General features: G+C 47.8%; 1 protein-coding gene and 1 non-coding gene across 2 annotated transcripts in view; one reads left to right on the forward strand and one right to left on the reverse strand.

The window, feature by feature from the left end:
- The window catches only part of LOC143930026 (kinesin-like protein KIF23), a 69,004-nt gene that overhangs the window by 13,582 nt on the left and 29,191 nt on the right, over positions 1-26,231 (reverse strand). Inside the window, exon 3 of the mRNA XM_077453928.1 lies at positions 12,737-12,898. The gene's annotated coding sequence lies outside the window, so the exon portion shown is untranslated. The remainder of the gene's footprint in view (positions 1-12,736; positions 12,899-26,231) is intronic.
- TRNAE-UUC (transfer RNA glutamic acid (anticodon UUC)) lies at positions 20,289-20,360 on the forward strand. Its single transcript has one exon. It is a non-coding gene; the product is annotated as a tRNA-Glu (tRNA).

Here is a 26,231-nt window from a genome sequence, read left to right on the forward strand (position 1 = left end):
GGGCTATACTAAAGAAAAGGACCTCCAAGGCAGTATTTTCAGAAATACTGCCTGTACCTCGAGCCACACCAAGGAGGCAGCAGGAGCTTAGAGAGCTTAGCAGGTGGCTGAAGAACTGGTGCAGGAAGGAGGGGTTCGGCTTCATGGAGACTTGGACCGACTTTTCAATTGGTAACTTTCTCTACAACAAGGATGGATTGCACTTAAATGAGCAGGGTGCAAATCTGCTGGGCAAGAAAATAACCAAAAAGTTGGAAAAAATGACAAATCAACCAAGTGTCATTCACATCGAGACCCCTCCAGCATGCAACGACGTGTCCACTCCACCAGAGTGCGACCCGGACGTGTCCACTCCACCAGAGACGGTAACACAAGCAGTGTGAGACGGTAACACAAGCAGTACTGAGTGAGATAATTTGGCACACTGGCAATGATCTCCCTACACCATACATAGAACCATACATAGAATGTATACATAGGGCCATACATACCACCATACTCAGCATGCCCACCTAGTACCAAACATACCACTATACATACCACCATCAGGGCCACCAATAAGGGGGTACCACTGGTTCTCCTGTAGGGGGCTGGGCACAGAAAACATGAGGAATCGGTGCGGCGGGCGGATGCACTGATCAGTGGGGGAGGCACTGATCTGTGCGGATGCTCAATGCATATATTCTGAATGATCCCCAAATATGATTGTAAACAAGCAGGTAGGTGTGTTTTATTGCATACATACCTGCGTATATAGCACCATGCATACCATCATACACAGCATGTCTACATACCACCACCAGGGCCACCAATAACGGGGTACCACCAGTCCTCCTGTAGGGGGCTGGGCACAAAAAACATAAGGTGCGGAGGCACTGATCAGTGTGGGGGCGCTGATCTGTGCGGATGCTCAATGCATATATTCTGAATGAGCCCCAAAGATGATTGTGAGCAAGCAGGTAGGTGTGTTTTATTGCATACATACCTGCAATACATATGTTCTGTATGGTTCTATGTATGGTTTTTTTCTCTATATGAGATGAACTGGGCACCCTAGACTGATGATTCAGGGACAATCCGATCGCCTTAGGGGGTCAGGAAGGAATTTTTCCCCCCCTTGGAGCCCTTGGTGGGTTTTCGCCTTCCTCTGAATCATCTTAAGGTTTAGGCTTAGTGTAAAAAGGCCCTGCCTTTGAGGAGTCCTAGGACAACCGTCACTGATCTCCGATGTTCTCCGAAGCCCGACAATCATTTCCATCTATAGATTTATCTCCAATAAAGATTGGTCGTACCTTAATTGTCTTTGTATGTGTTTTTTTTTCTTCTTTTTTCTAAGAAATATAATGAGGAATGGCAGCAGGGTGAGGAATCTTGCCCCATACTTCACCACTAGGGATGAGCTTCGATTTCAAGAGGAAGATCGAACATTATGGTCCGTTCGTGCCAAATTAGAGCGGCGTGTCACCGCCCATAATGCACTGCGTCATAGCAGTGTATTGCTGGCTGATGATTGGCCAAGCATGCACGATGACCCGCATGCTTTGGCCAATCACAGCTCTGTCAGCGAAGAGAGCCATTATTGGTCACAGGCCAATTTTTGATGCAATACTTTGCAGCAGGGCTCATTCCTGCGCCCCAACTAGAGGATCTGTAAGGGGTTGCAGTGTTGTGGCACCAGTGCCTAAGGCCCAATTTTTCTGCCCCTGTTCAACAGAGGCATGTAATTACAATTCTTGATCTAATATTTCACAGCAGGGCCCATTCCTGCGCCCACCCAGAGTAACTGTGAGGGATTACAGTGTTGTGGCAACACCAACACCTAAGGCCCACATTTTTGCGTTTATATTTTGAGTATATAGGGCAGGCCCCTACTTTCAAACATCCAACTTACAAACAACTCCTACTTTCAAACAGAAGGAGACAACAGGAAGTGAGAGGAAATCTACCCCTAGGAAGGGAAATTCTCTCCTGTAAGAGTTCCTTGTTTCACAAAAAAACACAAATTTTAACAATCCAATTGTCATTGGGACAGAAAGTGAGGTGAAATCTTCTGAACAGGTGCGCACAGACAGCAAAACAAATTATACAGGGGTGATAACCCTTCCCTATGTTTTACAAAAAGCTTAAAAATAGATTTTTGGGCTGGAGCGACACTTTAAAAATGTACCAGTTAAAAATTACAAACAGATTCTACTTAATAACAAACCTACACAGTCCCTGTCTTGTTTGGACCGCCTGTATACTGCTGTTCTGAGTATATAGGGCCTGGGGGCCTCAGGCCTTTCCTTTTTATAATTTGGGTGTGCGGTTCTCCTTAATGTCCATACAAGACCCAAAGGGGCTGGTAATGGGCTTGGGGGCGGGGTACCCATGCCTTTGTTCTCAATGATTTTCATCCATATTGCCGGGACCAGACATTACATTAAAGCCGTAAACAGTTTTAAATGACTTTTATTCCTTTAGAAATGTCATTTTGTGCAGGGACAGTTCTAAACACGGGAAACACAGGCCACTTTACAGGCATACTATAGACACCCCCCAGGCATGATATTTAAAGGAATGTTTCACTTTTATTTTTTCACTTTAAGCATCATTAAAATCACTGCTCCTGAAAAAACAGCAGTTTTTAAAAATTTTGCATTAATACATGTACCCTGGGGCAGGACCCGGGTCCTCAAACCCTTTTTTAGGACAATAACTTGCATATTAGCCACTTCACACTTTTGATTTCTCACGTTCGAGTCCCATAGACTGTAACGGGGTTTGAAAGTTTGCGCAAACTATCGGTCCGTTTGCAAGTTCTGGTGCAAACAGAACCGGGGGGTGTTTGGCTCATCCCTATTCACCACCCTTCAGCCATGGGATAGCGATAGGAAACACCCCAAGTCTAGACTCTGTAAATGAGTCATATTATGACAGCAGGTATAATGTTTGCAGGTACAGGCTGTGTATATATATATACACACATGGAGTGTAGTCTGGGGCCTGATTGTCAGGGCTGGTCAGCCCTTCCTTCTCTGAGCTGGCCGCTCAGCTGTCAGATAATTGGCAGTTCTCATCTCTCTCCACAATTTAGCAGCTGTTGTGGATGTGCTCGTTAGTCCCGCCTACTTAACCACTACAATACAGGACACTTTCGCCCCCTTCCTTCCCAGCCCAATTTTCAGCTTTCATCGCTCTAGCGCTTTCAGTGACAATTGCGCGGTCATGCTACACTGTACCCAAATTAAATTTTTATCATTTTGTTCGCACAAATAGAGATTTATTTTGGTGGTATTTATTCACGTACGCAAATGATCATGTACATATGTGTGCAGGTGATCACGTACATATGTGTGCACATAATCATTGGGACAAGTGATTTTAGTGGGACATATGTGGGGGACATGTTTTTATTATTAGGGACATGTGTTTTTATTTTTGGGGACATGTATGTTTTGGGGACATGTGTGTTATGGGGACATATGTGGGACTGTGTTTACACTGTGTGGTGTGTTGTGTGTTTACACTAGACTGAAGATCAGTGAGTAAAAAGCTGTAAAAAACAGCTCATACTCACTGATCAACAGCCGGCTGCAGCGATCTGCTCTCCTCTCCTCAGCGATGACTTCTGTGTGAGGAGAGGAGGAGCCGATTGCCTAGCAACCGGCTGTTTGTTTACATCACATGACGGCCGTGATTGGACACGGCCGTCATGTGATCAGGAGGGCCAATCACAGAGCCCTCCTGCCGATCTGAGATGCGCCGTGTCCCGGTGACACGGGCGCATCGGGATCGCGCCGCTGCGCGGGCACGCTCGTGCGCGATCCCGCTCCTCCTGATGGACGTTCCTGAACGTCCTATCAGGAGTAGATGGCTCCCACCCGGCCGTATATGTGCATTGGCCGGGTGGGAAGTGGTTAAAGATCTGCAGGTCTCTTCATTCCTGCCTTCGCCTTGGTCACATCACAAGAAACCATCTCCTGCGTTCCTGTTTAACCACTTAACAACCGGCCCATAGCCAAATGACGGCTACAGGGCGGTTGTTTAACTCTGGGAGGCCGTCATATGACGTCCTCCCAGAATTCCGCTCTCGCTTGCGACCCCTGGGGCACGCACTCCAGAGCACCCGCGACCGCCGGGTCCTGTATCACGGATCACGGTAAATGGCCGCTCATCGCGTCAAATGACGGAGTGATCACTTGTAAACAAACCGGCGTCATGTTATGACGCCGGTTCCTCCCTCCCCCTCTCTGTACCGATCGGTACAGAGAGGGGGAAGAGATCGGTGTCAGCAGCGCTGTGGGCTGCATCTGCAGTGCCCACATCGCTGCTCACCGAACTGTAACCCCTCAATTCCCTGCCAATACTCTGCAATACCCGCCAATACGCCAATACTCTGCAATACCCGCTGTGAGGGGGTTCGCTCGGTAGCGGGTGTGTGTGACCCCCTGGATGGGTTCACAACACAAAGTCAGGCACAGCAGACAGCGGTGTAGGTGCAAAAAACAAAAGATCCGGTTTATTTAGGCTACATGCAGTGATACATATAACAGCCAAACAAAATAAAACAAGAAAATAAATCCTGGTCAGCTTGACCTCTAACTACACACGTAGACTCCCTGTCTAACAACTGGGTGCAGCCTTGTGCTGCCCCAGTCCCTGTCTCTATTGTAGGGGTTTGCCACACAGGCGTTAACTCACCGCACAGAACAGATCTCAGACTCCCCAGTCTATACACACAAAACTGGTTCCAGGATGGAGCATCTCCCTATGCATGCTGGGGTTTTTTGTAGAGGTCTTAATGAGCCCACTTACTACAGCTGGGCTCATTAACTCTTCCCCTCTAATTGTAAAAGTCTGCATAAAGCCTGAATCTAGGACACACATATTTCCCATCCTGAATACAACCAGGTGATTTTACCTGCGTGCTGCCACATACCCCCCCCCTCTTGTTTCAACCTTGGGGTTGTAACACAAGCAGCCAGACACGCATGTATCCGAGACAAAGCATCCACATTCCCCATTTTAACACCAGGGCGATGCTTAACTGTAAAGTTAAATTCCTGTAGGGCCAGGAACCACCTATTTACCCTTCTATTGGTCTCCTTGTTTTGAGCCATCCACTTTAAAGGAGCGTGATCAGTCACCAGGTCAAAGTGCCTACCTAGCAGATAGTACCGAAGGGAATCTAGAGCCCACTTCACTGCTAAACATTCCTTCTCAATCGTGGAGTAATTTACCTCATGGGACTTTAACTTCCTGCTGAGGTAAATGACTGGGTGCTCTTCCCCGTTCCAGACCTGGGATAACACTGCTCCTAACCCAACGTCTGATGCATCAGTTTGTACAACAAAGTCCTTAGAGAAGTCTGGTGAGTACAACACTGGCTGGCTACATAAGGCTGTTTTTAAGGACTAAAATGCTTCCTCAGCCTCTGGGGACCATTTAACCATAACCGACTCTTTCCCTTTTGTCAGGTTGGTGAGGGGCACAGCCTGAGAAGCAAAATGGGGAATGAATCGTCGATAATAGCCAGCGATTCCCAGAAAGGCTCGTACCTGTCTCTTGCTGTTGGGACGTGGCCAACTCTGTATGGCCTCGACTTTATTGACTTGGGGTTTTATCACCCCCCTCCCAATAGTGTACCCAAGATATTTGGCCTCCTCCTGTCCAATGGTACACTTCTTTGGATTGGCCGTAAACCCAGCTTCCAGGATAGAGTCTAGGACTGCTTGTACTTTTGGCAAATGTGAGACCCAGTCTGTGCTATGGATAATCACATCATCCAGGTAAGCTGCAGCATATTTATGATGGGGCCTCAGAATCTTATCCATTTTCCGCTGGAATGTTGCCGGTGCATTCTGTAACCCAAAGGGCATTCTCTTATATTGGAATGCCCCATCTGGGGTTACAAACGCAGTTTTCTCCTTGGCCGACTCGGCCAGGGGAATTTGCCAATACCCTTTGGTGAGATCAAGAGTTGTCATATATCGGGCTGTTCCCAGCCGGTCAACCAACTCATCTATACGTGGCATGGGGTAGGTGTCAAATTTTGTAACTTTATTTAATTGTCTAAAATCGTTACAAAAGCGCCAGCTCCCATCAGGTTTGGGCACTAGTACAATAGGACTGGACCAGTCACTCTGGGACTCCTCTATCACACCCAATTCCAGCATCCTTTGAACCTCCCCACGTATTGCCTCCCGTCGGGCCTCTGGTATTCTATAAGGTTTTAGTTTTACCCTTTCTCCTGGCGGGGTGATAATGTCATGCTCTACGCCAGATGTTTGTTCCGGAAGCTCAGAGAAAATCTCTTTGTTACGAAGTACAAACTCTTTAACCTCCTGTTGTTGGGGTTTCGATAAGGTGTCTGCTATTCCAACCTCAGGAACTAAGCAATCAGGCTGTACTTGTGACAAAGTCTCTGCGACTAGGGATTCCCTATCCCTCCAGGCTTTCAGCAGATTGACGTGATAGATCTGCTCCGGCTTTCGCCTTCCTGGCTGTCTAACCCTGTAGTTCACCTCACTAATTTTTTCAATTACTTCATATGGACCTTGCCATTTGGCCAGAAATTTGCTTTCAACCGTAGGGACTAGCACCAAGACCCTATCCCCCGGGGAAAAAGTACGGGTCTTGGCCCCACGGTTGTACACTCTCTGCTGTGCTAACTGCGCTTGGGTTAAATGTTCCTTTACAATTGGCATTACCTGTGCAATTCTATCTTGCATCAGGGCGACATGCTCAATCACACTCCTGTGAGGAGAACTCTCATTTTCCCAAGTTTCCTTGGTGATATCCAGCAGCCCTCTTGGGTGTCTCCCATAGAGCAACTCGAAGGGTGAGAAACCCGTAGAGGATTGGGGTACCTCCTTAATGGCAAACATCAGATAGGGTATTAGACAATCCCAATTCTTTCCATCTCTATCCACCACCTTCTTTAACATTTGTTTTAGGGTTTTATTGAATCTTTCAACCAACCCATCTGTTTGGGGGTGATACACAGATGTACGCAATTGCTTCACTTTGTACAACTTGCATAATTCTTTCATAACCCGGGACATAAAGGGTGTACCTTGGTCCGTAAGCAGTTCCTTACAAATACCCACGCGGCTAAAAACAGGGGATAGCTCTTTGGCTATGGTTTTGGCCGAGGTATTTCGGAGAGGAATTGCTTCCGGATAACGGGTGGCATAGTCCAATATAACCAAAATGTACTGATGCCCCCTAGCGGACTTCATTATCGGAGCTACCAAATCCATTGCGATCCTCTCAAAGGGGACCTCAATGATAGGAAGAGGTACCAGTGGGTTACGGAAATGTGGCATAGGTGCCGACTTCTGACACACAGGGCAGGAGGAACAATACTTTTCTATTTCCTTCATGACCCCAGGCCAATAGAATCTCTGCAGTACCCTCTCTCTGGTTTTCTCTGTCCCCAGATGACCTCCCAGAATGTGTCCATGAGCCAATTCTAACACCAACTTCCTGTAAGGTTTGGGCACCACAAGTTGCTCAATGGTTTCTTCTGCCCTTTGAGCCACTCGATATAGCAGGTCCCTTTCCATAGTGAAGTAAGGATAAGGGCAAGTCTTATCTGGGTTCACTAACTCGCCATCTATTTTCACCACATTTTCCCGTGCTTTTATTAGGGTGGGGTCTTTTAACTGTTCTGTGGCAAAATTTTCCCTGTGAACCTCAAGATCCGAAAACTCCACAGACGGCATGTTTTCATCTGAGGATGTTGGCTCCTCCCCAGTTTCTCGAGTTTCCCCCGCCAATACCGACAAGGGAAATTCAGGAGAGTCCTCACCACTCCCAGAGGAATTCTGGTCATCTTCCTGGTTTATAGGGGCACCAATGGGGGCCTCAGGACAATCCCAGAGTTCCCAGAATTTTGGAAAATCCCTTCCCACAATAGCATCATGTGGTAACTGAGACACTAACCACACCTGATGAGAGAGGTTACCTTTGGGGGTCTCAAAAAACACTGAAGTTACAGGATACTCTCGGGTGTCCCCATGCACACAAATAACAGCCACCCTGTTCTTCCCAGAGACCTCTGTAGTAACTAATTCAGCTTTTATCAATGTTACCAGGCTACCTGAATCTAGCAACCCATCAACATGTCTACCATTAATACACATTTTACATAAATGTTTCTCAGGTCCCCGAATGGCAGTGCATGCAACTGTCGCAAACAGCGACTGACGTCTCTCCCTTATAAAGTCACATTGCATAGGCTCATCCACAACTGGGCAATTGGCTGCAATATGTCCCTCTTGCCGGCAGCGGTAGCAAATAATTTTTTTCGCTGCCTCTTGCAGCATGGGCTTCCTGGGCTGCTCCCGCCAGACCTTAGGTAGAACTCCCACCCTCTCACTCTCTCCACCCTCACCCCTTGGAGTCATCTTACCCGCCACTGGGGATGATCTGGTCTTAGGGGGGAAAGTCCGTGAGTCCCTGGAAGAGGTGGTCAGGTTCTCTGTAGCCAAGTACCTCTCAACCAGATCCACAAGTTTATCTGCATTTTCTGGGTCTCCATGGCTTACCCATTTTTGGATGGCAGTAGGAAGAGCTCTCAGGAAACGATCCATAACAACACGTTCCACAATGTTTGGTGCGGTCAAAATCTCTGGCTGCAGCCACTTCCTGCTCAGGTGAATGAGATCATACATTTGAGACCTGGGAGGTTTTCCAACCTGAAAAGTCCAGTTATGCACACGCTGAGCCCGGACTGCCAGGGTGACACCCAGCCGTGCCAATATTTCTGCTTTTAGCACCACATAGTCTTTTGCTTGGTCAGGCTCTAGGTCATAATAAGCTTTCTGCGATTCCCCAGTTAACAGAGGGGCCACCAGTCCAGCCCATTGCTCCTTAGGCCACTTTTCCCTTTCAGCAGTCCTTTCAAATGTGGTCAAAAACACCTTCGGATCATCCTCTCCAGTCATTTTTGTCAGTAAACGGCTCACACCAAAGGTTGCGGTATTATTGTACCCACTTGCTTCATTGGTCTGCGGACGTTGCTGTATCAATGTCTCTATTTGCTGTTGAAAACTCTGCTCTTGCTTCTGCAACAGGTCTATGAAGCGGGCTTCAGATCGCTGCTGGGCTTGTTGCTGAGCTTCCAAACTCTGCTGCAAAGTTGCATTTGTCTGCTGCTGATTTGCATTTGCCTGCTGCTGGGCTTGTTGTTGAGCTGCAAGGCTCTTTTGTAAAGCTGCATTTGTTTGCTGCTGGTTTGCATTTGCTAGAGCCAGCTGTCTCAGTATCTCCTCCATGCTGGCCTTAACAAAAAAAAAAAAAAAAACTGCCAAAATTATCCACCAACTGTGAGGGGGTTCGCTCGGTAGCGGGTGTGTGTGTGACTCCCTGGATGGGTTCACAACACAAAGTCAGGCACAGCAGACAGCGGTGTAGGTACAAAAAACAAAAGATCCGGTTTATTTAGGCTACATGCAGTGATACATATAACAGCCAAACAAAATAAAACAAGAAAATAAATCCTGGTCAGCTTGACCTCTAACTACACACGTAGACTCCCTGTCTAACAACTGGGTGCAGCCTTGTGCTGCCCCAGTCCCTGTCTCTATTGTAGGGGTTTGCCACACAGGCGTTAACTCACCGCACAGAACAGATCTCAGACTCCCCAGTCTATACACACAAAACTGGTTCCAGGATGGAGCATCTCCCTATGCATGCTGGGGTTTTTTGTAGAGGTCTTAATGAGCCCACTTACTACAGCTGGGCTCATTAACTCTTCCCCTCTAATTGTAAAAGTCTGCATAAAGCCTAAATCTAGGACACACATATTTCCCATCCTGAATACAACCAGGTGATTTTACCTGCGTGCTGCCACACCGCCAATACTCTGCAATACCCGCAAATACTCGGCAACACCCGCAAATACTCCGCAACACCCGCAAATACCCTGCAGTACCAGCAAAAACTCTGCAATACCCGCCAATACTCTGCAATACCCGCCAATACTCTGCAACACCCGCCAATACTCTGCAACACCCGCCAATACTCTGCAACACCCGCCAATACTCTGCAACACCCGTCAATACTCTGCAATACCAGCCAATACTCTGCAATACCAGCTAATACTCTGTACTACCCTCCAATACTCTGCAGTACCCGCCAATACTCTGCAATACCCTGCCATAAATTGCCATACTCGGAGATACCCAGCCATACTCAGATATACCCAGCTATACCCAGCCATAGTCGGAGATACCCTGCAATACCCAGCCATAGACATCCCCCCCTCCCGCCGCCCTCCGTTGCTTCTACCGACTCGCCAATACGATCAAAGCCAGAATCTTTTTTTTTTTTTTTTTTTCAGGCTTTCCAGCCTAGAGGTGAGATGTGGGGTCTTATTGACCCCATATCTCACTGTAAAGAGGACCTGTCATGCCATATTCCTATTACAAGGGATGTTTACATTACTTGTAATAGGAGTAAAAGTGATCAAAAAATGTATTTTTGGGGAAAAAAATGTCAAACTAAAATAAATAAAGTAAAACGAACAATAACATTTTTTTTTTAAAGCGCCCCTGTCCTCATGTGCCCCCCCCGGGGGCCGGGCGGTTGCGGGTCCCCCCCCCGGGGGCCGGGCGGTTGCGGGTCTCCTCCATGTCGGCGATCGGAGAGGAAGAACGAGGAGATGACAGAACACCGATCCATCTCTGTGATCAGTGACGTGTCACACACAGCCCCTCCCCCCACAGTTAGAATCACTCCCTAGGACACACTTAACCCCTTCATCACCCCCTAGTAATTAACCCCTTCCCTGCCAGTCACATTTATCCAGTAATCAGTGCATTTGTATAGCGCTGATCGCTGTATAAATGACAATGATCCCAAAATGGAGTCAAAAGTGTCTGATGTGTCCGCCGTAATGTCGCAGTCCCGATAAAAATCGCTGATGGCCGCCATTACTAGTAAGTCCATAAATCTCTCCTGTATTTTGTAGACAATGTAACGTTTCCACAGACCGATCAATAATCACTTATTGGGATTTATATATTTATTACCAGAAATCTGTAGAAGAAAACGTGTCGCCTGAACTGAGGAAATGATTTTATATTTTATTACAGCAAAAAGTAAAAAATCAAATCCCACCAATAGAGATCTCTGTGTGGGGGAAGGGCGTCCGCTGTGATTGGGAGCCGCGTCACACCACCGCGCAATTGTCAGCTAAAGCGACGCCGCGCCGAATCACAAAAACTGCTCTGGTCTTTGGGCAGCCAAATAGTCGGGGGATGAAGGGGTTAATACAAAGCCCCGCCTCTTATGATGGACAGAACAGTCGTCCAATGGCAGCCCAGGAAGGGGGACTTCTTATGAGATGTGTCCATTTATGAAGCGCAGTAGATCTCTTCTCCTCCGAGTGCCAGTTTATGAAGAGCAGTACATCTCTTCTCCTCCGAGTGCCAGTTTATGAACCAGAGATCTCCTCCAATCATCGTACAGAAGAGAGAAGAGAAGATTGTACGAGGTGACGGTCTATGGAGGAGACATCTCTACCCCCCCCTCTACACCACTTCGATCACTCTATAGCCGCCATCTTCCTCCTCCCATACCACTTCCGGGATCTCACCTCCACCGGAAATACATCACCGGCTGGAACTTCCTGTCACCCTCAGCCGCCATTTTCCTCCTCCCATACCACTGCCGGTGTTCTAAAATTTCCTGCGACTTGTGAAAAACACTCATCCCGTCACTTCTGATGCGGCTCCGTCACTGTAACAGCTGACCGCGGGCCGTTAATGCGCATGCACCAAGTCCGTGATATTAACGGCGCATGCGCAACATCTTTATTTAAGCGGTGGTTAAAAATTATACACTCAAGTGGGCGGAGACTTGCGGGTGGGCGGGCGGAGCTGAACAGATGCTTAGAACGTCAGCAGCAGCCCCGCCCACCCCACTAACATGCCCCTGAATCGCTGGATGTTTGTTTATGGGTCGAGAAAATTTATGGCTTCAGCTGCTATTAACAGCAATCGCGCATGCGCGGGATCTTTGTTTACTGACCAGAAAAATTATGCACTCAAGCACATTCTTATTGGTGATGAAAATTGATAGACTCGGGCGGGCGATGGCTTTATTATATCATCGGCAGCACCAATATGTATAGTATTTATTAAAGCGGGACTCCGCCGGGACTCCGCGTTTTTGTTTTTTTTAAAAGCCAGCAGCTACAAATACTGCAGCTGCTGACTTTTAAAATAGTGACACTTACCCGCCCAGATCGTCTCTCGGGGTGCTGCCGCCGCCATCTTGGGTATGGGAATCAGGAGGTGGAGCCTTTGCGGCTCCATTTCCCGGTTCCCTACTGCGCATGCGCGAGTCGCGCTGCGCAATAAGGACGGTCCCCGCTGTCTCTGGGACCCGTGTGTTTCCCAGCAGGCAGCGGGGGACTTTCGGAAAGGGGCGTAATCTACGCCCCTTTCCGCAGAGAGCTATCCCGGAAGTGGGTGCAGATACCTGTACTGTACAGGTACCTGCACCCCCCTCCCCCCTGAAAGGTGCCAATTGTGGCGCCGGAGGGGGGAGGATTCCAATGAGCGGAAGGTCCACTTTAGGGTGGAGCTCCGCTTTAAATCAGCAGAATATGCAGAGTGAATACACTAGGGGGGGGGGACTCTGGTGACCAGAGACCACCTTCCGCAGACTGAATACACTAGGGGGGGGGGGGTGTTACTGAGATGATGGGAAACCTTTATATGAGTGCCCTCTTGTCACTGACCTCCTCTCCAGTGCAGGGCTCAGTTAGACGGCTCCAGGTTGGTGCTTCTGGTTTTTATTCTATAGTCTCTTCTCCACAGTCCATACACATCTGACTCCTCGCGTAATCCCAATCCCGGCGGTGCTCTCACTCTTGATTCCTCTCCAGACTCCCCCTAAGAGACTGCAGACATGTTAAAAGACAAGAGATAGTGAGAGATTGCAGACAGGACACAGGAGGTGGCTAGAGGCTACAGACAGGACACAGGAGGTGGCTAGAGGCTACAGACATGGTACAAGAGGGGGTCGGAACATGTGCACAGGATACAGGAGGCAGTCAGTGGATGTGAAAATGGTACAGGGAGTGGTCAGAGTATGCAGACATGTAGAGGGAGCAAACAGAGGGGTTCCCTGTGTAAGTTTTGGACACAGAGGGATCAGTCATGTAGGGGGATCACACAGTGGGGTGAAGTCCTTATAAGAGCTGTCACAGGAGGGCCCTCACACAGGACACATGGCTGGCAGGGCAGTGAGGTTGGCGCACACAGGGTGATCAGGTTCCTGTTCTTAGGGGAGGTGGGGTCCTGATCCCCAGGGCAGATGGGGTCCCTAGGTGAGATGAAGTCCCCTTTCCCAGGGGAGATGGAGTTCCTGTCTCCAGGAGAGAAAGGGGTCCCTGTCCCCAGGAGAGAAGGGGTTCCCTGTCCCCAGGAGAGAAGGGGGCCCCTGTCCCCAGGAGAGAAGGGGGTCCCTGTCCAAGAGAGAAAGGGGTCCCTGTCTCCAGGAGAGAAGGGGGTCCCTGTCCCCAGGAGAGAAGGGGGTCCCTGTCCCCAGGAGAGAAGGGGGTCCCTGTCCCCTGGAGAGAAGGGGGTCCCTGTCCCCAAGAGAGAAAGGGGTCCCTGTCCCCAGGAGAGAAGGGGGCCCCTGTCCCCAGGAGAGAAGGGGGTCCCTGTCCCCAGGAGAGAAGGGGGCCCCTGTCCCCAGGAGAGAAGGGGGTCCCTGTCCCCAGGAGAGAAGGGAGTCCCTGTCCCCAGGAGAGAAGGGGGTCCCTGTCCCCAAGAGAGAAAGGGGTCCCTGTCCCCAGGAGAGAAGGGGGTCCCTGTCCTCAGGGGGGAGAAGGGGGTCTCTGTCTTGGGGGGAGGGGGTCCTCAGAGGGGGGGGTTCCCTCTCCTGGGGGGGGGGGGTTGGAAGGGGGTCCCTGTTCTGGGGAAAGATGGAGTGGGATATGGGATGGTCTCACTTACCATGACATGCAGGTCCCTCATTTATGCCCGTCTGGGCTCCCTCCAGCAGCACAGATGGGTGATCAGCATAACCCCAGGGAGCACAGCTACGGCTTGACAATCTGGCAGCAATTGATGGGTACAGTGGCTGTGTTTGATAGCACAGTGGTGGCAATTTATGGGCACAGTGGTTGCGTTTGAAGGGCACAGTGGGCCAGGGTTTGCTGGGCACGGTGAGGCGGTGTTTGCTGGGCGCAGTGAGGCATATTTATTGGCAGAACAATGTACTGTATATGTAGTCAGTGCTATGCGCGGGGCCCCGCCCCCCTCTCCAAGTCCCGCCCCCCTTTCTAAGCTCCGCTCTATCTCTCCCTCCCAGCAAGTCTCCGCCCGCTTGAGTCCATAATTTTGGTCGACCGCTGAACAAATATCCCGCGCATGCGCTAATACAGCTTGAAGCCATAATTTTTCTTGACCAGTGAAGAAAATCTTGGGGTGGGCGGGGCTGCTGCTGACGCCCGCTTACCCGCAAGTCTCCGCCCACTGGAGGCTGGAACGCAGGCATTGTGCCGCAAACGCACACACTGTCCCCAAACGCAGGCATTGTGCCCCAAACGTACACACTGTCCCCAAACGCAGACATTGTGCCCCATACACTGCATATTCTTCTGATTTAATAAATACTATACATATTGGTGCTGCCGATGATATAATAAAGCCATCGCCAGTCTATCAATTTTCATCACCAATAAGAATGTGCTTGAGTGCATAATTTTTCTGGTCAGTAAACAAAGATCCCACGCATGCGCGATTGCTGTTAATAGCAGCTGAAGCCATAAATTTTCTCGACCATAAACAAATATCCAGCGATTCAGGGGCATGTTAGTGGGGTGGGCGGGGCTGCTGCTGACGTTCTAAGCATCTGTTCAGCTCCGCCCGCCCACCCGCAAGTCTCCGCCCACTTGAGTGTATAATTTTCAACCACCGCTTAAATAAAGATCTTGCGCATGTGCCGTTGATATCACGGACTTGGCGCATGCGCAGTAAAGGCCCGCCTTCAGCTGTTACAGTGACGGAGCCGCACCGGAAGTGACGGGGTGAGGGTTTTTCATAAGTCGCAGGAAATTTTACCACACCGGAACTTCCTGTCACCCTCAGCCGCCATTTTCCTGGAGATTTATTCTTCCTCTGTAATGACACATTCAGCGACCAGGCGCCCTTTGCTACGGAAGTGACGTTCCGGTGTAGTAAATTTTCTGCGACGCATGCAGAAAACATGCGCGGGAGCTGATCCAGAAATAGTATGCTCTCACGCTGCGAACTGCACATGCGCGAAACGTATGTACGTACAGGGTCCAGAAAAATTATGGACTGGAGGGGGAGGGCGGAGAGTTGGTTGGAGAGGGGGCGGGGCCCCATGCATAGCACTGAGTACATGTACAGTACATTGTTCTGCCAATAAATACGCCTCACTGTGCCCAGCAAACGCCTCCATTTCAGCCATGGGACTGTAAGGGTTAAATCTCATTCACAATAACATGTTCTCCCAGGAGCCGTATATCCCTATTACATCCGTATACCCATCCTACAGGCTGAATTCACAAAGCTCACAAATAAGGACGTGGCCCTTTAAGAAAAATCGCCAGTTAATTTTTTTTAAAAAAAGGATGTGGCCCCTTTAAGAAAAATTGTCAGTTATTTTTTTTAGAAAAAGGACGTGGCTCCTTTAAGAAAAATTGTCTGTTAATTTTTTCAAAAAAAGGACGTGGCTCCTTTAAGAAAAATCGTCAGTTAATTTAAAAAAAAAGTCACATGATTTCATTGGCTGAGTCACTGTGATTTCATTGGCTGAGCCAAAGTCACTGTGATTGGCTGAGCCAAAGTCACTGATTTCATTGGCTGAGCCAAGAAAAAAAAACAGCTGAGTCCCCTATATATATTCAGCGGCTGGGACAGAAGGCATCAGAAGCTGACTGACCACTGACCAGTGAGCAGCTTGGCTTTTATCTCTCCTGAGAGATACCTTGTGATATTATTGGATTTGATTTCGGTCGATTCAATTTCATTGCAATATCTATTCTCATACATTTAAAGCGAGTCTCTTTATTCTTAATAAGGAACCGATTTAAATGTAATCAGATTCTTTCTCTGAAAAACACCAAAGAGAAACCCAGCAAAGGAAGGGCCATGGTAGGAGGTATTAGTGAGCAGCCTGCAGATACCCCAACCAAAAAGCCCTCCAAGATGAAGAGGACCGGAGCGTTTGTGCGTGGCTGTTTCAGAACCGTTGTTGGATGTTTCGGTAAAGTCAATAGACATCGCCGAAATACAGACACTGAGATTGGTAAGTGTTTTTTTTCAAAGATTATTTTTTTTTTTCATAGATTTTTTATTTTTATTTTTTCAAAATTTTTGTTTTTTTTCAACATTTTTTTTTTTCAATTTTTGTTTTTTTTTCAAAAAATGTTTTGGGGTCACATTCCCATAGGTACAAATGTTTTTTTTTTATATTTTTTAAATCAAGTCCTTTTTTATGACATTTTTTAGTTACAATCAACACAAGACATACACCAGGGCTCCACAAACCCCAGGTGCCAGGTCGCCAATGCCACCAGAAATCACAACCTGGCGCCTAAGCTGACACCAGCCCACTCACTATGTGGAATCAGGAAGTGGAGCCTTTTCGGCTTCATTTCCCGGTTCCCTACTGCGCATGCGCGAGTGGCGCTGCGCAATAAGGATGGTCCCCGCTGTCTCTGGGATCCGTGTGTTTCCCAGCAGGCAGCGGGGGACTTTCGGAAAGGGGCGTGGATTCTGCTGAATCTATGCCTGAAGTGGGTGCAGATACCTGTACTGTACAGGTACCTGCACCTCCCTCCCCCCTGAAAGGTGGCAATTGTGGCGCCGGAGGGGGAGAGAGTTCCAATGAGCGGAAGGTGCACTTTAGGGTGGAGCTCCGCTTTAAGCTCAATTCTGACAGCTCCTCTGTTACATTTCAGTAACAGAGTGCTCCACGTGAAACCTGCCAGTGCCACCTGCCAGCGCCAACCAGTGGCATCTGCCAGTGCCACCGCCAATCAGTGCCACGTGCTAGTGCCAACCAGGGCCACGGCCAATCAGTGCCACCTGCCACCACCAATCAGTGTTGTATGACCGTGTAATTGTCACTCAAAGTGCGACAGCGCTGAGGATTGGTGTGGATAGGAGGGGGAGGGGGGTTTAAGTGGCCGGTAAGCAAGGGGTTAAACATGACAGCATTTTCTACACATATGAGATGGCTGTGTGCTGTGCAGGTTTTATGCCCCTTACACTGTTAGGAAAATGTTGTCACCCCCTCATTTCTTCACAGAGCACACCACCTCCTTTTCCTCTGCTGGCTGAATATGATGTGGGGGGCGCAGGCTCAGGCCCTGGCTCTTATAGGTGGTAGGGGGCCCAGTCATGTAAGCTGATTTCTAGCAGCGGTCCTGGGTGTGGGCGAATGGCCCTGAATGCAGACAGTGCATGTCATATTAGGAGAAGTGGCTGCGTGCGTGCAGCTGTGCGTTCTACTCATTGTCAATGGACTGCCTGCATGCAGCACCTGGAAGATACAGATGTTGTAGAAACGTCCTGTTCATGTTATATGGGCCTCATCACCCTTGTAAACAAGGCCAGACAGACGGACAAAACCGACACAAATAAAACCGCACTAATTCATTATCCATCAGCATTTTAATATGCACTATGCCTTTACCCCAAGTGCTGTCATTAGAAGTGTCTGCGCTCCTAAAGCCGGCCATAGACACTTCCAATCTCACCCGGCTAAGCAAGGACCAGCCAAGATTCTAACCATGTATGGGCAGGCTGATTACGGGCTGGGTACAACCAGCCCCTCTGATTTTTCATGCCATTATTGCCAGCCAGTGGGTCGGGATGCGTGGCAGGCAACCAGCATTTTTATACAAAGTACAACATTAGTCCTCCTTGTGTCCCTGTCCTGTAGAGTTTATTCATGGTCTCTGGCACCAGCGTTTTCATCTGTTCTCTCCATAATTTGATGTTCTACAAAGAAAAATATATGAAATGTAGGTGAAGGTGCTAAATCTAATTCCTCTCTTTTTTTATTGTAGGTGTACGCGGTATTGACTGCAATCAATACGTGTCCGCTCCTCCAGAGTGCGACCAATTCGTGTCCGCTCCTCCAGAGTGCGACCAATTTGTGTCCGCTCCTCCAGAGTGCGACCAATTCGTGTCCGCTCCTCCAGAGTGCGACCGATTCGTGTCCGCTCCTCCAGAGTGCGACCAATTCGTGTCCGCTCCTCCAGAGTGCGACCCGGACGTGTCCGCTCCTCCAGAGTGCGACCAATTTGTGTCCGCTCCTCCAGAGTGCGACCAATTCGTGTCCGCTCCTCCAGAGTGCGACCAATTCGTGTCCGCTCCTCCAGAGTGCGACCCGGACGTGTCCGCTCCTCCAGAGTGCGACCCGGACGTGTCCGCTCCTCCAGAGTGCGACCCGGACGTGTCCGCTCCACCAGAGTGCGCCCAAGACGTGGCGGCTCCACCAACATGCCAGGGGAACGTCTCCAGTGAACATGGGGGCAAGGTTACAAAAAAGGATAGACACATACTAGTGGTAGGGGATTCAGTTATTGGAGGGATACAGAAGGCATTCTGTCACCAATCCCCTTATCACAAAACAGTATGTTGTTTACCGAGCGCCCGGGTTCGGAACATTGTAGATTGCATTGACGGATTATTGGATGGGGCTGGGGAGGACCCAGCTGTCATGATACATATTGGAACCAACGACAACATTAGAAGAAAATGGAGCGCCCTACAAAATGATTTCAGGGACTTAGGGGCTATATTGAAGAAAAGGACCTCCAAGGCAGTATTTTCAGAAATACTGCCTGTACCTCGAGCCACCCCAAGGAGGCAGCAGGAGCTTAGAGAGCTTAGCAGGTGGCTGAAGAACTGGTGCAGGAAGGAGGGGTTCGGCTTCATGGAGACTTGGACCGACTTTTCAATTGGTAACTTGCTCTACAACAAGGATGGATTGCACTTAAATGAGCAGGGTGCAAATCTGCTGGGCAAGAAAATAACCAAAAAGTTGGAAAAAATGACAAATCAACCAAGTGTCATTCACATCGAGACCCCTCCAGCATGCAATGATTCTGTTGAGACTCGGGCAGAATGTAACGTTCCCACTAAGACACCGGCAGATTGTTTCCTTACCACTGAGACTGAAGAGAGAATCTTCAATTAAAGCCCATCACCAAAATCCACCATGTCATCAATCTCTTGAAAGATTCTCATCAGCAGCTTCTGAATCACAAACTATCATTGGAATTGGACAAACAAAACAATTGGCCCTCCATTTTTGTTTTTGGAACTTCTAAATCACCATCGATGTAGCGGGACAAACAAGACAATTGCCTGTTCCTAGAAGAAGACTCAACAAAAAGTCTGAGGAACCTTCAAACAAATCACATTCTAAAAGGGAAAGTTAGAACAAAGGGAGTATGGAAGAGGGAGAGAGGGAGGAAAAGGGGGGGAGGGAAGGTTGGAGGAAGAAGGGGGATGAGGGTTGGGGGGAACCCCCACACCCCTTCCTTACCCCCAATCTCCCACCCCCTCCTTTCCTCCCTCTCTTCCTCTTCCATACACCCCCTCCCCCTTATACCTTTCCCAAGTTTGGAGGCTGATAGGCTTTTGAGGCATGTGCTGGACCGCCAATGGGGGGAGGTTGGAGGCCGGTATGTTTTTGAGGTGTGTGTTGGACCGGCTAAAGGGGAGGTTGGAGGCCGGTATTTTTTTAGGGTGTATGAATCTGTAACCCATGTGGGGGCTGTGTTTACCCTAAAAAGGACACCCATGCGGGTGAAGTTGCCCGAACGCGGGCCGTGCACTGGCACCCACACAGATGTCACATTGGGTACAGCCGCTACACCCCAGTTGACAGCAATGGGACTGCCTACACAGGATGCTGCGAACACCTGTGCATCCGTCTTTCCGGTAAACGCAGCCCTCACACGGGGTACAGATTCATACCCTCCATGTAAATAAGACCTAAGTGTGAATGGAATAATTTGCTCCATTGTTTTACCTTGACAACCCTTTGGATTTTTTCCAGAGGTGCTTTGAGTGGACATAACTGATGTACTCTGCTCAGCGGGGGAGGGCCTTAGAGAACAGAGGAAGCATGTGGGCAGCACAGAGGCTTAGGGGTTAGTCTTGCAGCACTGGGGTCCTTGTTCCAGATTCTGACCAGGACACTATCTGCATGGAGTTTGCATGTTCTCCCTGTACTCGCATGAGTTTCCTCCAGGTACTCCGGTTTCCTTCCACAATACAAAGACACGCTACCTTGCGTTGGTGGTGCAGTGGTGAGCATAGCTGCCTTTCAAGCAGCTGACCCGGGTTCGATTCCCGGCCAACGCCATCTCCAATACTTGGAGTCCTCAGAGAGGAAAGCGCTATACAAGGTCAATGCGGGTTATATATTAGCGGTGGAATAAAGAGCGAATGTGTGGAATGTTTGAGGAAGAATCTATAGAAGGTGAACCCAACAACTGATAGAAGACGCTTAGGCTGCAATCACACCTAGGCCTTCCGGATCGCGGGCGCAATTACTGATTGTGATCCCATTACTTTCAATGGCATCCCAATCACGGGACAATATTGTCACCTGACAAATCACACCAACAAAATCCTGGGCCGCCTGTTTACCAGAAGAAATCCTGTCATTTTGTTGCAATTTGTCAGGGGACAATCACGGCAAAATCACCCCTCAATTGGGGCAATATTGAAATTAAAGGGATTTCAAGTGTGTGCCATGTGACCAGATCCTCGCCGTGTCCATCAGACAAAGAACTTCCTACCCAGATGCCCCCCCAACATGAATATTACACCCATACCCCCCAACATGAATATTACACCCATACCCCCCCAACATGGATATTACACCCATACCCCCCAACATGAATATTACACCAATACCCCCCCAACATGAATATTACACCAATACCCCCCCAACATGAATATTACACCCATACCCCCAACATGAATATTACACCCATACCCCCCCAACGGGAATATTACACCCATACCCCCCCCCCCCCAACATGAATATTTCACCCATACCCCCCCAACATGAATATTACACCCATACCCCCAACATGAATATTACACCCATACCCCCCAACATGAATATTACACCCATACCCCCCCAACATACATATTACAACCACACCCCCCAACATGAATATTACACCCATACCCCCCCAACATGAATATTACACCCATACCCCCCCCAATATGAATATTACACCCATACCCCCCCAACATGAATATTACACCCATACACCCCAACATGAATATTACACCCATACCCCCCCCCAACATGAATATTACACCCATAGCCCCAACATGAATATTACACCCATACCCCCCCAACATGAATATTACACCCATACCCCCCCAACATGAATATTACACCCATACCCCCCCAACATGAATATTACACCCATACCCCCCAACATGAATATTACACCCATACCCCCCCCCCAACATGAATATTACACCCATACCCCCCAACATGAATATTACACCAATACCCCCCCAGCAGAAATATTACACCCATACCCCCTGAAAGGTTATGTTAAGCATCCATCTTGTTTCTGTCAGCCATCTTAATATTCACAAACTTCCATTTTACAATATGTACAGTTTGAACACCCCTTTAACTTCTCAGATAACTGTCTCAACATGAGATTCTTCTAACTCATGTGTTCTCACACACTTATCTATAACCTTCACACTGTTTCTCAGGCCGCGTACACACGCGGGGACTGTTCGCTCGTGTGTGGGCTTTCAGCGGACAGTTTCAGCGGACAGTCTGCTAAACAAAGTTTTTCGGAAATTCCGAAAAACTGTCCGCTGAAACTTTGTTTCAGCGAACAGTCCCCTCGTGTGTAGGCTTGTTCGTCAAACTAAGTTCCGCGCATGCTCAGAAAGGATTTACACGCCGAAGTTTGCATTGCAGTGTATAGGACGTCGTTTTCTAGTCCCGTCGTACGTGCCGTTCACGTCATCGCGCACGGTTTCAGCGGACTGTTCGTTCGTCGTGTGTGGGCAAGTCCGTCCATGCTAATTTTGAGCGGACTGTCCGCTGAAACTGTTTGACGGACAAAGTTGGGCGAACAGTCCCCGCGTGTGTACGCGGCCTCAGCATTCTTTAGCTACAGAAGGAATTATGTATCTTTTCTTATATTAATTCAGCTAGCTTAGAACAAAGAACAATAGCGTTTTTGTCTTGACCAGCTGTAATCGTCTTGATGTCTACTGCGCATGTTTTATTCTGTATGACGTGAAATATACTATATCAACTGCTTTGTAATAACTCAATACAATTAGTTATCGAAGGACGCCATGGTGTGTGTGTGGTTTTATTTGTCCTTTGAGAATTGATTCCAGAGCGCTCTGAATTTATACAATACATTGGATCTAAGGTCTGAGAGGTTGAAGGGACCACCCTAGACACAGGATTAACCCTTTCAGAACTGGGGGCTTGTCCCCGGATGGATGTTTATTTACCCTTAACGGACGTGGAAAGCTCGGTAAGTGAATTCTATTCTTATTGAGTGAAATTGACTTGCCGGGGTCCGGGTGTCAGGTGTGTGACTTGGCTTCCATCCCACAGAGATTGCTGTTGGGTTATAGAACCTCTTATAAGTATACATAAGTTGACCGGTCATGACCTTGGGGGTCATATAGTGTTTTGGGGACACTTGTAAAGATTTTGGTAATCTTAAAAGAATAGGTTTTGGGACCTAGAAAAATTTACAGAGTACTCTAGAGTTTTAGTTCTGTTCGGGACAGAACTGGTGACTGATGATCAATGTATTGTGTAAACTTTGTGTATGATTGTATAACTGCTTCGCTTTAAAAGTATCACGCTGAATGAATTGCGCTGAGTGTGTATATGTGGACTGCTATTTTGTTTCCAGAACCAAAAGGCATACTTGGTGAGTAGTATTCCCGGAGGTTATAAAGTTATAATTTGGGTAAAGTTATTTTGTGAAAGGTAAACAGATTCATGTACATTGCAAGTTAAATTCATCTGTGGTTTAAATTTGTCTGAAACAAAACAGCAGCTCCATGAGCAAGATTGTGCGTTTATTGTATGTCTGAAATACTCTTGAACTTGTTCCAAATTTATTCTGTTGCAGTCTTGAAGTGATTGTAGCTGTATTAGTATAAAAAAAGTATCACGGACAGTACTGATTTCTTTTTGTTAAAGGAATCTAAGTTGAGTTATTGTCTGATTGATTCACACCGTTGTCTGATTGTCTGCACCGTTAGGTGGCAGTCAAGCATGGTAAATTGTTTTGTTTTCATAGGAAAATTAAATGTGCGGAGCAATGCCTAGTTAACCCTTGGGTGGATCATATGGCAGGATGGACAGAAAGCCGGTTTGGGTGTTCTGACAATTTTGGATCCATTATTGATCCAGACTTTCCTGAGTAATCTCAAACCCCATTTAGTGGTCCCAGTCAAACAAATGATTACTGAATGGTCAACACTTTCTAGAACTGACTTTGGCAAAGCTCTTTCACAGAAAGATGCAGCACAACATTTCCAAGGGAATACGAAGGGGAACTTTAGAGGCAGAGGAAATTTTAGAGGCAGATTTAAAGGCAGAAATGGAAGAGGGATGAGTCGCTCTAGAAACAATGGATGTTTCAATTGCGGGGCTGAGGATCACTGGGTGAGTCAGTGTCCTCACCCCACCCCTTCTCAGACTCCCGATTCCAGCTCTGTCCCTAACCAGACACAACAACCACAGGCATCCATCCAACAAGGTCCAACATTTCCAATCAAATAGGGAAATCAACAACAATGATGGGGTCCGGAGGGTAGTGTCCCAGCTTTTCCTTTTGTCTCAGATGATTTCACTGACAGTCCAATGGTTGCTATTTCAATAAATGGGATACTCCTCCCCTATCTCGTTGATAGCGGGGCCACTAGGAGTACTATTTGTGAAGATCATTTCAGAGGCAAGTGGGAACCAGCGGAACCCTCTTTGGGAATTAATGGGATACTGACAAAAACATATAGGACTCCACCCCTACCAATAGAAGATGATGAAGGGTACACCATATGCACACATTCTTTCAGGATAATACAAAGGTGTCCTGTAAATTTGTTGGGAAGAGACTTGTTTGGGCCACTAGGAATCACAATTAGAACCAACTCAGAAGGAGGTCTAGACATTTCCTCAGATAAAATCACTATAGTAGCATGCAAACCAGGTTTTTTTGATGCTGTCACAAGAAAATAGTGAAGAAGATTTTGAGGATATAGACCCCCAGGTCTGGTCTACATCAGATCTGGATGTAGGACTTGTTTCATGCACACCATACAGGGCCACTCTCAAAGAAGGTGCATTTCCTATCTATTACAAACAGTATCCACTTTCTAAAGAAAAAATGGATGGCATAGTGCCAATGGTGAAAAGGTTTCTGCAGGATGGAATCCTGGAAGAAATTATTTCTCCATACAACACACCTGTTAACCCTGTAAAGAAGCCGGATGGCTCCTTCAGATTTGTACAGGACTTGAGGGCCATAAATGACCTCATAGTCCCAATAGCACCCATTGTACCTGATGTTCCATCTCTACTGTCCTCCATTCCAGCAACAGCCAAATGTTTTACTGTAATTGATTTAAAGAATGCTTTTTTTCTCTGTCCTTGTAGACAAGGAGACAAGGCCACTCTTTGCTTTTACTGTGTCGATTGACCAACACAATCGCCAGTTTACCTGGTGTAGAATGCCCCAGGGATATATAGACTCACCTGTGGTCTATTCTATAGTACTCCAAGCCACCCTCAGGCCTTGGACTGCCCCTCATGGTTCTGTACTGTTGCAATATGTTGATGATCTTTTGATTTGTAGTTCTTCAGAGGAGGACTGCCGAGCTGATAGCCTATCCTTATTGAAATGGTTACATACGTGTGGTCACAAAGTGTCTAAGAAAAAATTACAATGGTGTAAACAGGAGGTTGAGTACCTAGAGTTTGTGCTGTCTCCGGGAGTTAGGAAAGTCAGTCACAAAAGAACTGTTGCTATAGTGGGTCTGCCCCGCCCACTTACCAAGAAAGACCTGCTAACCTTTCTTGGAATGATTGGTTACTGCCGCCAATGGATACCTGACTGTTCTTTCTATGACAATATATTGAGACAAGCAACCCTCTCTGAAATGTCTGATATTGTAAAATGGTCTGATGAAATGTTAAATGCTTTTACCATGTTGAAAAGTGCAATGGTTACCAGCCCGAGCCTCGGCCTCCCTGATTTTAGCAAAATCTTTCACTTGTTTGCTAGGGAAAATTGCAGAACCATGGCGGGAGTACTGGCCCAGGAACATGGTGGGAGACTGCGCCCTGTAGCTTTTTTCTCAAAGGTGGTTCCAGTACAGGTGCAAGGCATGCCTGCTTGTCTCGTTGAAGCTTGAAGCGTTGGCTTCTTGTTCTATGGTTGTAGAGTTGGCAGCACCATTTACCTTGGGCCATAACACTACTTTACACACCTCACACAACGTTACCACACTCCTCAAAACTCAGCATATGTCAGCACAAAGATTGAGTGGGTATGAAGTCATCCTCCTGTCCATTCCAAACCTGAAAATAAAAAGTTCAAACATAAACTCTGGCCCAGCTCCAATTTTGAATGCCTTATTAGGTCTTAAAGGAGAACAGGATGACTTACCACCACCTCATGACTGTATACAATCAATACATCAGGACACTTCACCTAGAGCAGATATGCTTTCAGTACCAATTCCTACTGCACAAACTGTTTTTGTTGATGGCTCTTGCAGCAGACCAAGTGATAATGTCTATCATGCAGGATATGCTGTTGTCCAACTGCCGGATACTGTCCTCAAGGCCAATCCAATACCCTATCAGTCTGCACAAGCTGCTGAATTGATAGCATTAACCCGTGCATGCCAGCTGTTTGCAGGAAAAGAGGTAAACATTTACACTGATTCCAGGTATGCTCATGGTGTGGTTTGAGACCATGGTGTAATATGGCTTCGCAGAGGATATGTGGCAGCAGATGGAAAGAGCATCTCACACTCTGACCTAGTCACAGCATTACTAGATGCAATTCAGTTGCCTCCAAAACTAGCTATCATGCACTGTAAGGCACATACAGGCCAAATGACTGATATAGCCAAAGGTAATGCACTAGCTGACAGAATAGCTAAAGAAGCTGCATCTACACAAAAGGCAAACATTCAAATGCC

The sequence above is a fragment of the Lithobates pipiens genome, unplaced genomic scaffold (assembly GCF_037356315.1).
Source record: "Lithobates pipiens isolate NorthernLeopardFrog02 unplaced genomic scaffold, aLitPip1_a1.2 Scaffold_25, whole genome shotgun sequence".
Taxonomy (NCBI): Eukaryota; Metazoa; Chordata; class Amphibia; order Anura; family Ranidae; genus Lithobates; species Lithobates pipiens.